This window comes from Elgaria multicarinata, chromosome 12 (assembly GCF_023053635.1).
Source record: "Elgaria multicarinata webbii isolate HBS135686 ecotype San Diego chromosome 12, rElgMul1.1.pri, whole genome shotgun sequence".
NCBI classification, from domain to species: Eukaryota; Metazoa; Chordata; class Lepidosauria; order Squamata; family Anguidae; genus Elgaria; species Elgaria multicarinata.
Genome location: NC_086182.1, coordinates 16584816 through 16599506, shown reverse-complemented (window position 1 = coordinate 16599506; position 14691 = coordinate 16584816).

The window sequence follows — 14691 nt, the reverse complement described above, 5'->3', positions numbered from 1 at the left end:
CTTGCTGTTTGGTGCTGGCATCTAAAAAGAAAAGTTTAGAATTATCAGTATTACGCTTTACACAGTTAGGTTACGCATGATTCTGGGCTTCCACATCTTTGTCCACTCTCTTATGGCTGGAAACAGAGACCATTTGCTGGTTTATGGAGAAAACAGTGTGAATTCTGTATGGCAACAGAATCAACAGCAGAAAGGGTTCCCTTACTGTGTTCAGCCCAACACTTTAAGGTAGTTCAAATGTAGTTTTGGCTTGAGTGTAGAGAGGTTTGCTCATCCTGGGTTTAGGACCAAATCTAAACCACCACTCCCCAAAACTTACACACCCACTTATAAGGAATCTTTAGATATTGGCAATAGTGTGTCTATAGCTAAGTAAGGCAATTCTCATTCAGAAGAGAGCTATACTCAGACACCATTGAAGTAGATAACACCACAATGGCACAGTTATTGAGGTTTACACAAGAAATGCACAGGCTACTTTGGGGGGAATTAGCTGGACAAATGGAGGCTTAAAAGTAATTTCAAGACTATGAGAAAGAGTGTTTTTGAGACTTAGAGCATACACACACTGGAAAGGGGAGGGAACCTCTAAAATCAATGTACCTTTCCTTGAGCAAAAGCCCTTTCCTGTAGACAGCAACTAGTGCGTGTTGCAGCTCTTGGTCTCAGTGAAGAGGAAGGAAAACAGGGGGCCGTGACTAGGAGAGGCAAGGTACCCACCAATGGCACCTTGCTCTGGCAAACAAGAAGCCTAGTGACCTCAGCAGGAGCCTTTCCTCTGGGAGGAGAGGCTCAGTGATTTCAGCAGCAGTGTGGCACCTTACCACCACCATCCAAGGGGTGGTGGCAAAGGCACCCAGCAATTTCAGCATCATGGCCCCATGTCTCTGGAAAGTGGGGACAATTGGACTCCACAAAACTTACATGGTTTAGAGAGTTTCTATAGGCATTTGCTGTAAATAAGAAACCCTATAGGTGGTAGCAATGCTGAGGAGAAGAAATCCCCCCCCCCAAAAAGGAGCAACTCCTTAACTCCCAACAGAGCAGTTCCCAGACAAAGAAATCAGAATACAATTAATAACAGCTGACTGCAGTGTAAAAACATTAGGGGTGACTGTAACCAAGAGGTAGACCTGGTTGTGGGTGTATCTGCTGAGGGTGGAGGTTTAGGGAATTTGGCCTGAGGTAAAAAGAAGTCATTAAGAGGCCTGAAGCAGCAGCTATGTTTCTTGAGTCCTTCAGAATTGTCGCCAAGCAATCTCAAAAACCCTGAAGTAAATATTAGTATTCCCTCATGTCTGGGATTCTTACTTCCCACCCACCGATCCCCCACTCTTCAGTCCTTAATCTCTCTCCTCACTCTGAGGTACCCACCCCACCTCCAAACTTCCATGCCCTCTTTCAAGAAAAAACTCTGCCACAAATCACCCATTAGATGCACCATTGCCTCACAGTAAAATTAACTGAACGGAAGCAAAGGTGATGGGTTTTCCCAGTCTAGAGCCTTCAGCTACAGAAGGGGAAGAAGTCAATTCCCCCTGTTCCTTCCCATACACAGAGCTGAAGGGGATTAAGGACTGGGGCCATTGCTCAGTAGTAAAGCGCCTACTTTGCAGGAGAAAATCAGCTTTGGGAGAACCGGTTCCCCACAATTATAACATTAAAGAACACCAAAATACTCAAGGTTGAAAATTTCTACTGAGGAGCAAAAGGGTGGAGGAGACTGGAGGGGTCTACTCAAGAGAAGGAAGAACCGCCTGTGAATACTAATGAGCCAGACTCAATTCAGCTGCAGCTACAGAGCCACAGTGCATATAATCTCTCAGTATTCCTACTACCTTAGTTAGGTAGAGAGTTTGCTTAGGGGAGAAACCCAAAAAAGAACCAGTCCTGTTGTGGCTTTCTGTCCTTCCTGAGAGCAGCACACAGGCCCAACTGGCACTGGGGGGCTGACTGGGCCACATGAGACACCTCGTCTTCTGTATTGACTGTGTTTTACCTCCTAGTAAGAGAGCCTTCTCGCTTGGCCTGCCTGCTTACCTGGACTGTTTCAATCTGCAGCTTTGCTGAGGGTTTGCCATTGGGGACTGTGGTGGTTGGATTAGGCCAGAGCATCATCTGGAAATGGCTTATAAAAGAACCAGCCCTGCCATGGGCTTCTTTCCTGGGAGCATCACAAAAGCTCAAGTGGCAGCAGGAGGCTTACTCGGGCACACCAAAAACGCCTACTCCTCTGCCTCAACTATGTTTTACCTGCCGGCAAGAGTGCCTTCTTCCTTCTCCAAGCTCCGCTTGGTGGCCTGCCTGCTTATCTGGACTGCTTCAAACTGCAGCCTACTAGTAAGGGTTTGCTGTGTGGTGGCTGGATTGGGCCAGAGCCTCACTTGGAAGCGACTCATGAAAGAAGCAGCCATGTCGTGGGCTTCTTTCCTGGGAGCATCACAAAAGCTCAACCGGCAGCATGAGGCTTCCTACGACACACAAAAATGCCTAGCCCTCTGTTCCAATGGCATTTTACCTGCCAGCAAGAGTGCCTTCTCACATGGTCTGCCTGCTTACCTGGACTGTTTCAATCTGCAGCTGGCTAGTAAGGGTTTGCTGCCAGGGACTGTGTGGTGGCTGGATCGAGCCAGAGCCTCGCCTAGAAGAGGCTCATGAAAGTATCAGCCCTGCCGTGGCTTTCCTTCCTTCGAGCAGCACAAGGGCCCAGCTGGCAGCATGGGGCTGATTGGGCCACACGAAACGCCTTGGCTCTCCGCCTCAGCTGCTTTAACTGCCAGCAAGAGTGCCTTCTGGCTTCTCCACTTGGTGGCCAGACTGTTTCAATCTGCAGCTTCGCTGGTAAGGGTTTTGCTGCTGGGGACTGTGTGGTGGGTGGGTTGGGCCAGAGCCTCACCTGGAAGAGGCTCATAAACATCCAAACCTATGGGAGGGGTGCTTGCCTGGCTTGCCACCAAGTGGTGGCTTGTCCCCAAGTGTGGGGCAAGCTGCCATCTTGGGGACAAGCTGGGCATTTCTCTCCCCCTTCTTTCTCTCTTTCTTTTCTTATTCATTCTCTCTCTCTCTATACTGGCTTGGGGATTTTTACGGACCAGGATGTGCCAGGATAGAAGGGAGGGTAAGATGGAGGTAGAGGGTGCTGCCATAGCAGTTGTCATGGATAAGGGAAAGTCTGGCAAAATGGGGAGGAAATGTTATCAAAGCTGGGGGAGGGGGGGTGTCGCTAGATGGCTACAAGCCATTGCCTTTCCTGATCAGAACCCCATCCCGCAGGTTCCTGGTGGACTGGCTACTGAACCCTCTGGCCTGGTTGTAGTGCTGGTGAATGCCAGGTCAGTTTACAACAAGACTTCACTCATCACTGAGACGTGGTTTGGTGAGCTGGGTGACCGTATGGAAAGGAGGACAGGGCTCCTGTATCTTTAACAGTTGTATTGAAAGGGGAATTTCAGCAGGTGTCATTTGTATACATGCAGCACCTGGTGAAATCCTTTCTTCATCACAACAGTGAAAGCTGCAGGAGCTATACTAGAGTGACATGATATAAAAGAGGGCAGGGCTCATGCAGCTTTAGCTGTTGTGATAAAGAGGGAATTTCAGCAGGTGTTATTTGCATGCATCACCTGGCAAAAATCCTTTTCATTACAACAGGTAAAGCTGCTGGAGCCCTGCCCTCTTTTGTATCTAGTCAGTCTAGTAAAGCTCCTGCAGCTTTCACTGCTGTGATGAAGAGGGGATTTCACCAGGGCAGGATCTACACTACTGCTTTAAAGCACTTTATAACAGTGGTGCCAACTGCTGGGGCCCAGGACACACTTCATATACAGTTTTCAAAGATCTTTAAAGCAGTAGTGTAGATCCTCCTCAGGTGATGCATGCATACAAATGCCACTTGTTGAAATTCCCTTTTCTATATACCTGTTACAGAAACAGGAGCGCTGTCCTCCTTTCCATATGGTCACCAGCTTTGCCCAACTGCTTATTCAATACAGCACCAACCCAGGCTTGAGAGTCGGAGTTTGAGAGTTGCCGTGATCCATACAAGTTCAATCTTGCTCACTAGGAGACCCCCTCCACCCTGCTTGGCCAAAGCAACAGATTTGGGAATACTATTGGTGTACTGCCCACCCTGCTACCCAATGGATTCCCTGACTGGGCTGCCTGAGGTGCTCTCGGATGTGGTCTTGGGAAATCCTAGGACCTTGGTCCTGTGGAGTTTCAATATTTACATTGAGGCTGCCTTAACAGGACCAGCTCAGGATTTCATGTTCTCCATGACAACCATGGGGCTGCCTCCGTTTGTCACAGGCCCAACACATAGGGCAGGGCATACCCTTGACTTGGTCTTTGCCTCAGGGTGTGAGGGGGTGGTCCGGATTTTGTGGGGAATGGAAATTATGCTGTTGTCATGGTCAGACCACTCCCTTGTGGAATTTGGTCTCACAGTGCCAGTCCTTCCCTGCAGACGTGGGGGACCCATTAAGATGGTCCATCCCAGGAGACTTATGGAATCTGAGTGATTCTTGAATGCTTTGGGGGAATTTTCAGTAGCCAGAGCCAGCAATTCTGTTGAGGCCCTTGTCACTATATGGAAGGATGCAGTGCAAAGGACCATTGACACAATCATTCCTGAGTGCCCCTTTCAACACTGTAGAGCTTCGAAGGTGCCCTGGTCTCAGGGCAATGAAACAGGTCAGAAGATGGCTGGAGCATAAGTGGTGTAAGACTCATCATGAAGGTGACAAACATGCATAAGAGTGTATAATCGTGCCTATTGCATGGCGATGAAGGCAGCAAAGAAGGCTTACTTTGCTGCCTCCATTGCATCCTCAAGCTGTTGTCCAGCTGAGCTTTTCAGAGTGGTTTGGGGATTACTTACATCTAACCCACCCAATTCAATACTAGAACCCCCGACGGCTCACTGTGATGAGTTTGCAAGACACTTTGAGGATAAAATTGCTCACCTTCATGCTGACTCAAACACTGCTATTGATTCAGTGTCTGTTGAGGTGTCCAGTGTATTGTCTTACCTGTTTTGTGGGATCAATTTCAGTTTTTGGAGCCTGTGGACAAGATAATTTGCATCTGTTCAACCCACCATATGTTCTTTTGACCCTTGCCTGTCATGGCTTATCTAAGCTAGCTGCGGGGGGCTGACCAGATGGACCAGGGTGATGGTGAATGCCTCACTGCATGATGGGGTGGTCCCTGCTGCTTTGAAGGAGGTAGTGGTGTGACCACTCCTGAAAGAAATCCTCCTTTGACCCAGAGATTTATGCTAACTATCATCCAGTCACAAATGCCCTGTTTTTGAGCAAGGTGCTCAAGAGAGGTGGCGTTCAACTGCAGGCACTCTTGGGTGAAACTGATTATCTGGATCCATTCCAGTATGGATTCAGGCCTGGTTTGGGGATGGAATCAACCTTGGTTGCCGTGATGGAGAGATACAGGGGGGATGAGAACCTGTTACTACTTCTTGATCTCTCAGCAGCTTTCATTATTGTTGACTGGTTTCCTCCTGGACCGCCTTTGTGAGTTGGGGCTTGGAGGCACTGTTCTATAGTGGTTCAACTTCTACTTGCAGGATCAGTTCCAGAGAATAGCATTGGGTAACTGCACTTCAGCCTCATGGCAGCTGAACTGTGGCATGCCAAGGGCACCATCTTGTCCCCAATGCTATTCAATATATATATGAAGCCATTGGGAGTGGTCATCAGGTGATATGGGGCAAGGTGTTGCCAGCATGCTGATGACACCCAGCTATATTCCTCTGTAACATCTGAATCAGGAGAGGCTGTGCACATTCTGAACCAGTGCCTAGACACAATTATGGCCTGGATGAAGGCTAATAAACTGAGGCTGAATCGCAATAAGACAAAAAACACTGTGGGTTAGTGGTTCTCAGGTCCAGGAATTTGGGTGTTTCCCTTTCCTTGATGGGGTTGTACTCCCTCTGAAGGAATAGATCTGTAATTTGGGGGTACTTCTGGATCCATCTCTGTCACTGGACCACCTAGTGGCCTGGAGCACCCATTATCCACTGTGGTTGGTATGCCAGCTACACCAATTCCTGGATAGGGATAGCTTAATCCCAGTCAATTATGCACTGATAACCTCACGATTAGACTACTGTAACACACTCTGTGTGGGGCTACTCATGTGTGTAGTTTGGAAGCTGCAGCTTGTACAGAATGCAGCACCAAGGGTGCTCAGTGGAGCACCTAGCTCTACCCACATAAAACCTGTGTTAAAAGAACTGCACTAGCTGTCTGTTAGCTACCGAGCCACATACAAGGTTATGCTGTTACCCTATAAAGCCCTGAACAACTTGGGACCAGGGCACCTAGCAGACCGCCTTCCCTTATATACACCAGATGACATTTACGATGGTCAGAGGAGGCCCTGCTTGCTCATCATTCCAAGACAACCAGAATGTTGTCATGAAGATCCTCGATGGCAGGTCTTCTCTGTAGCAGTGCCACCCTCTGGAAAACCCTCCCTCCTGTGATTCAGGAGGCGGAAAATGTAATATCATAGAATAGTAGAGCTGGAAGGGGCCTACAAGGCCATCAAGTCCAACCCCCTGCCCATTGCAGCAATCTACCTTAAAGCATACCTGACAGATGGTTGTCCAGCTGCCTCTTGAATGCCTCCAGTGTGGGAGAGCCCACGACCTCCCTAGATAATTGGTTCCATTGTTGTCCTGCTCTAACAGTCAGGAAGTTTTTCCTGATGTCCAGCTGGAATCTGGCTTCCTGTAACTTGAGCCCATTATTCCATGTCCTGCACTCTGGGAGTGCATATCCTTCAAATGCCTCCTGAAAACATAGCTTTTTAGACAAGCTTTTCCTGGACTATAGCTTATTTTGGTTTGTATGACACTTTTGAAGTTTTAAATGTTTTAAATCTTGATTTTTGTTTGTTATGATTTTAATTGTAAACTGCCCACACAGCCTTAGCTGTTGGTCAGTATAAATATGTAATAAATAAATAGGAGCTCATCTCCCTTGGATAGTCTGCTGTAGTTATGGCCAGGATAGTCAAAGAGTTTATTTGGGCACTGGGTTCGCTCCTCTCCTCCTCCTGGCTGTACTGAACAGGAAATGAGCAAACAAACCCTATTGAAATGCCTCTTCTGTTTGAAGGACACCTGAAAACTAAGGTGTCTCTGGATAGCTTGCTTCAAAGAAAGGTAGGTGCCTGGGATTTGATTTTATAATCTGTTTTGTGGTTTGAATTGTGGCTTGAATTGTTGGGGGTTTCATTTTACTGTATCATGTATTTTTTTGGTTCAAACTGTTGTGAACTGCCCAGAGAGCTCTGTTGAGAGTTGGTTTGTGTCATTCTTTAGCATTTATCGCACAATCTTATGTGTGTTTAATCAGAAGTAAATCCCAATGGCTCTATTCAGAAGGGCACCTTAAACCATGGTGGTTAAGTCTCTTTTGTTAACAGAAAAGTGTTAACCACTGTGGCTTAAGGTGTTCGGTGTTTACTGAACAAGGCCAAGACCTTTAACTGTGAAATGGGAGGGCACCAGGTTGGGGAAGGGTGGGTTAGAGGAAGAATGCCTGGCAGTGACAGGATTGAACACGCCTTACCAAGATTCTTTCCTAGCTTTCTAATTGTGCTTTCACATTATGGATTGAATTTTATTTGATGATGCATTTTGTGGTTTGAATTGCGCTTTGCATTTAGTTTGATGATGCATTTTGCGGTTTGAATTGTTGTGAACTGCCAGAGAGATCAGTTGTGGGAGTTGGTTTTTGTCACTTTAGGGTTTTATCACAAAACCCTACATGTATTTAATTAGAAGTAAATCCCAACATCTTTAACTGTGAAATGGGAGGGCACCAGGTTTGGGGGTGGGGGTTGATTTTAGAGGAAGACTGACTGGCAGTGATTAGATTAAAAAACCCTTAGCTAGATTCCTTCCTGGTTTCCTAATTCTGCTTTTGCATATTACATCATAATACATTTCGTGGTTTGAATTGTTGTGGATTGCATTTTATTTTACTTTATTTGCAAATATAAAACTTAAATATCAGCATGCAATGAATAAGTAATAAATTGCATATGCTATTTTTAAAAAAGAAATAAAGTGCTATAGAGTCCAACACTATAAACACACAGTAAAAAATTAACATTAATTCTTAGGCAGATTTAAAATATAATTAACTAAGGGGAGGATAGGTCCCAAATCAAAAGGAAGGCTGTTAGTTTATTATTGTATATTATAATGTTTTCTCCTGAGAAACTACTGTAACAATAAGCTATTAAAGGCATTTCGAAACTGTGTTGGTACTTTAATTTTGTTCGTGCGTCTAATAAAACACTGGCATTCTGTAACAAAAGTGTCATTTTTCTTCTCACCCCTAAATACTCTCAAACGTTCAGTACGTTTTCCATAGTACATTGAACCATCTCCTTATGTTTAAACTTCTTGTGTATTTCCAACATTTGGCAATTTGCATTATATGGTTTCAATAGTTGTTCTTAATTGCCCAAAGAGCTTAGTTGTAAGAACTTCTTTGTGCTACCTATTAAAAAAATCAGTTGAATATTAGGCTTCTCCAAGGTAAGTACACATAGCAATGATGAATTCGTTAACATCAGTTGAAGACTTGCAGGACCAAGCCTGGTCCATCATTTTTCACAAGGTGAGTGTATAATTTGTAGATGTGTGAGAATAGAATCATAAGAATAAACACAGCTAGTATCCCATTCATTGAGAGGCCAAGGACTGATACCTACCCTGCCACCCGTTAAAGGGCTGGTGGAGTTAAAAGTGTGTTAGACACAGCTAGTATCCCATTCATTGGGAGGCCAGGGACTAACACCTACCCTGCCACCCATTAAAGGGATGGTGGAGTTAAAACTGTGTTAGACACAGCTAGTATCCCATTCATTGGGATGCCAGGGATTGAAACCTATCCTACCACCCGTTAAAGGGATGGTGGAGTTAAAACTGTGTTGGACACAGCTAGTATCCCATTCATTGAGAGGCCAAGGACTGATACCTACCCTACCACCTGTTAAAGGGCTGGTGGAGTTAAAACTGTGTTGGACACAGCTACTATCCGATTCATTGAGAGGCCAGGGACTGATACCTACCCTGCCACCCGTTAAAGGGCTGGTGGAGTTAAAACTGTGTTAGACACAGCTAGTATCCCATTCATTGGGAGGCCAAGGACTGATACCTACCCTACCACCTGTTAAAGGGCTGGTGGAGTTAAAACTGTGTTGGACACAGCTAGTATCCCATTCATTGGGAGGCCAGGGACTGATACCTACCCTACCACCTGTTAAAGGGCTGGTGGAATTAAAACTGTGTTAGACACAGCTAGTATCCCATTAATTGGGAGGCCAGGGAGTAATACCTACCCTGCCACCTGTTAAAGGGATGGTGGAGTTAAAACTGTGTTAGACACAGCTAGTATCCCATTCATTGGGATGCCAGGGATTGATACCTACCCTACCACCTGTTGAAGGGCTGGTGGAGTTAAAACTGTGTTAGACACAGCAGGTATCCCATTAATTGGGAGGCCAGGGACTTAAAACTTTCCCTGCCGCCCCTTAAAGCATCCCATTCATTGGGATGTCAGGGACCTTAACCTCCCCAGGGGAGAGATCTGGAAGTCTGGCTGACAGCCCTCCCCAGAACCTTTGGAAGGGCAGTTTGGCTACTCCAGTGTTGTTCACTGATTCCCCCATGTGTAGGAAGCAGGCCCAGAGATGCTTCATCTCTATTAATGCAGTAGGCTCAGATGTGAATGGCGGAGAAGGAAGAAGCCGCAGCTTGGCGCCTCCCTTGAAAGCAACGTGGTGACCTGATTAGCCTGCTTTGCTTCTTAACAACCAGCTATAAATCAGCCCAGCCAGAACCAGATCTGTGCTGCAGTCAACTGTAAGTTAACCTCAAGATGTCGGCTTGCTTCTCTGCACCCTGATGACTCCCTCAGCAATCCATCTGGACGACCCTCTTGCAAAGCAGCTTCTATTCTTGAAGGATGTGTTCATAAAGTATTTAGTTAATTCTTACAGAGAAGAGTCATGCACAATGAGTTTGGGTTTTTTTACTCTGTGGTAGAAAGATTTTGCGGCCAATATGACTGCTGTTTCTAGTGTCTCACCTGTCTCTTTGTCAGTGCCTTGGAAATCCCTGACAATACCTGGGGTCCTTGTCTGGGAGTCGACAACACTCGTCGGGACCACATCGGTAGAAGCCCTTTGGGGGCCGCCATCCCAGCGCGCACCAAGGTAAGGGACCTTTTGAAATCCCTATTGGCTTGGCCTCCCCTTTGGGTGGAACCATGGGTCCGGAGCATGCTTGAATCCCAGCCCAGGACCTCTGTGAGACCGAGCAAAACAGACTTAGAAAAATGGACCTGACCACCTCTGTAAGTAAAAAATGTAAAATGTATTACTCACCACATAGAGTATTTCTTTATACCTTAAACATGTTGTGACCTTATTGCAAGGCATGATGTGGCTTTTCCCTCCTTTGGAGGCTGGTTTGAGTTTCCTGAGTCCTCTTCATGAAATCCCAACTTCCAGCCTGATCACCTGGGGGTCTTGGAATTTAGTGAAATCCCTTTTTGCAGTTAAGAAAAGGGAATATCAAGGATATAAGGACACACCATGTTTCAGAGCAGAAGGAAGACGCATACCTTCTGTGTACCCTGAGCCATATGTAGAGTATAATGCCATGATTAACAGCATAACTACACTGCTTTGCCAGGCTGAGCTACTAGATGAACTGTTGTCTGACCATTGCAAGAACCTAATGAAGTGTGTTCAAGCTTCTCATTCACAGATAGTCAATAAAATTGTGTCAACCACCAGAGAAAGGCAAGAACATCCATTTCCTCCAGCCTGAAGATTGGATCTAAATCAAATTTTTCCAAGGAAGAATGTCCTGCAACCGAGGTGGAAAGGTCCGTATCAGGTTCTTCCTGTGACCAGCACCACTGTTAAGTGTAACCAACGCCGCAAGTGTGAGGGCCACAACAGCTGGGTATACTTCTCGCATTGCAAAAGAGTGGCTGCTGACACCAGTCAAGAGACAACAACTAGGGACAGAGACATTGATCCCCAACGGAGCGACGCAGGTTGCCCAGCCCAGAAAATGCTGGCTGCAGTCATGGATGGCTTTCTCATGATCACCGGATCATAGAATCATAGAATAGCAGAGTTGGAAGGGGCCTACAAGGCCATCGAGTCCAACCCCCTGCTCAATGCAGGAATCCACCGTAAAGCATCCCTGACAGATGCTTGTCCAGCTGCCTCTTGAATGCCTCTAGTGTGGGAGAGCCCACAACCTCCCCAGGTAACTGATTCCATTGTCGTACTGCTCTAACAGTCAGGAAGTTTTTCCTGATGTCCAGCTGGAATCTGGATTCCTTTAACTTGAGCCCGTTGTTCCGTGTCCTGCACTCTGGATGGACTGCTACCCCTTCGGGAGACCTCAAGTTGAAGAGACTGAACTGACAGGGTTTGCCTCCAGTGAAAACTTTGGTTTAGAAACCAGTGACTCATGGGTTCAGCCATGCTGGCCTTACTTAGTGTGTTTGCTTTTCTTAGTCATTATTATTGTTGCCACAATTCTGTTGACAGATTTCTCATGATGACAGAAATCCTGCTATTAGTCTTCCCATTAGTAAACCCCTGTGAGTTCCCTCTACTCAGGCAATACTTTCCTCTATCATGTAAAGCAGATAGAACAAGACCCACTACTGGGTCTGTTCTCATGGGCCCAAAGATGCCGAAAGTGGCTGACCCATATTTTCAGTCCCTGCCAGTCCTGAGTGGGATGGGGAAAATGTCTCCTGGACGTAGGCCCCAAGTAACAAAACTCTGAAGAATCACAGGTGGACAATTAACTCTTTTTTACCCTCTAGTACAAGTGGGTACCCGTCTCATATGCTAATGATACCCAAATATATGCTCAGATGAACCAAGGGAAAAGCAGGAGTCCGGCAGATCCCTTCCAAGACAGTCCGGCCAATGTGCAGATTATATTTGTCTATGCATATGCAGCTGGAACATTTTGGCCATGCAGAGGTAATGTCCATGAAATGCTTCCATACAATGACACTGGCCTGTGTTCCCTCTCATATATTTCTTTTCCTGGGAGAATCCTGAAATCCTTGCCTGCTCCCCAGATTCACAATTATCTCAATGCTAAGGGAGGAGCAATAATAGAAACATACCTCAGAGGAGCTGTTCCCCTTTATGAGGCATGTGCCAATCACATGGATATTTTAAAATTATCCACAGCCCTAGAAGCACTGGGGAACTCTATGGCCCCGGAGCTATGAGTTCTGAAAGGGGCTAGTAAGGAAATTGTCCTTACAAAATAGAATGATTGAGGGAGGCCATTGGAACTTTTTGGGACCACTATGGAATTCATTAAGTAGTTTGGGGAGAAGATACTCATGTATGAGGCTATAGCTTTGGGATTTATGTTTATGTGCTTTGCTTGCTTCCAAATGTCCGTTTGCTGCTTCAAGTTGTACATTGGGAAGTCTGCCAAGGCCATCAGCACATGGCTGACTTAGGGCTGCGTTGCACATAGCCAGAGTCCATGAGGACGTCTCAGCTTAGCAATGATGCCCTGATAGAAGGGGGCTTAATGATACTTCACTTGCATCCTGATGGATCCTTCCTGGAGATGCAGCTGAGTATGAGGAAACCTCCATGGTCAAAAGCTCAGACAGATGGAATGAGATTTCATATTAAATGAGAACTTTTGTTTGAGCAAATACATGTAAATTCAGGTATACAGGAAAAAAACAAATTCACCTGAGGCACATTTGCTCATCACAAGTTGATAGAGCACAACCTTCGCCAACCTAGTGCCCTGCAGAGGTTTTGGACTACGATCCTCAGCATTTCTGATCATTGGCTGCCCTGGCAAGGGCTGATGGGAGTTGAAGTTGAAAACATTAGGAGGGTACCAGGTTGGGGATTGCTGATATATCAGTATATCTGGAATTTGCCCATGGCCCCTTTCAAACCTGGAGCCAGCTCTGTGGTTGAGCTCTATCACCATGCTCACACTTTTGCTCTGACTTTTCCAGTTGGTGCCATTTTAGCCATGTGGTTTTGCTAAACATAGCAAAGATAGATGTTTTTAATTTGTGACAAAACACTTTTCCACATCTATAATGATTAACAAAATTGAACAACGGTGCTTAAACAAACAAGCTTTTTAACAGAAATTCAATTAAAATTGATTTTAAACATTAAACACATTACTGAAAAAGCATGTTAGGGTGGCCATGTGGCCTCTTTTAGAGAGGATGGTCCTCTATTTGAAGGGATGTCAGAGGACTGTCCTCTATTCTGAAGGCAACCTCTGCCTGAAGGGCTGTCCAGTACAAGTCCGGTATAAAGATAAAGAGATAAGGGACCTTGAAGTTGGTCATCAACATTTAGCACCTTGACAGCAGACTGAGCACACAGGTGACCATGTCTCACAGTCTTCCATACTATGTTGACATGTTTCTAAATATTTCTAAATTTGCATTTGTACATAAAAATTAGCATAGGCAAATTGGTTCCTGCTTTTCCACTACATAAACTCTAGGTGGTGCTGTGGTATAGCTGAATAGTGCAAATGCGCAAGAGGAAATTGTGCTGTCTTTTGCTTCCATGATTTAAATGCTGCGTTTTCCCAGCTCTAAAAAAAAGCCCTTGCTGGTCAGACACAGAAGCTAAACTGGAGGGTCACTATGTTGTCTAAAGAACCCATAAACAGCCGTGAGTGGGGAATGAGAGGCACACTATAAATGCCACATGTAGAAAAGCTCCCCAAATGCCTGGTCATTCCAGCTGGAGCAGCAGAGCCATTATTTCTGCTGCTGGTTACATGCCATTGTCACAGAATGTTCTGGATGCCAGGGAAGAAAAGTAATTGCTTCCATACTATAGAATTGAAGGGGGTGTTTTCATTGTTGTCAAAGTCCCTAAGTGCCGGAAGAAAGAACAACAGGGCTTCAACTGTTTATTTAAAAAATGTTTATGAAATGGGGTGGGGGGGGGATACATCCATGATCTCTCTTCCTGGTTGGCTTGCATTTGTGGAACTTCTTGTCCATTGGCAATTGCCTTCCCATGCCAGGAGTCTATTTTTAACCTGTCCACCCACCTCGCAACGTTGTTCATCTCGTGCATAACAAGTAGAGAGATTAACTCCAAGAGCTGATATGTGCGCTGATATGTGTTGGGTTGCTTTACATGGGAGAAGTGAAATGGTTGGGGAATTAAATATGCCACCATTTTCCAGCACCCTTTACACTGAATGGTAATCAGAGCCATAGGAAAGCAGAAGGTAAATCTGGATCTGCTGGTAAATTGTTAGGTTATTTGCACTACATTGGCAAGGATTTCTGACTCACGGTTGTTTAACAGGAGCACAAAATGACCCTCTCACGTCATCCTCAGTACAGATAAAATGAAGAAATCCTGGGGTAAGCAGCAGTGGGGTTTTATGCAAAGTGTGAGCTTCTCTCAGTTCTGGTCCTCAAAACAAATTCCTGGGGCGTTGCTAGACGTACCGGGTGTTCCGTCGTTGAGGAGCGGTGAAAGCGGCTTTTCCCGTTCAGCCGTGACGCCTCATCATCCACACCTGCCTTCGATTTGTGGCGGAAGTTTGCGCCGGTTGTGCTGCTGCCGCCGCGAGAACGG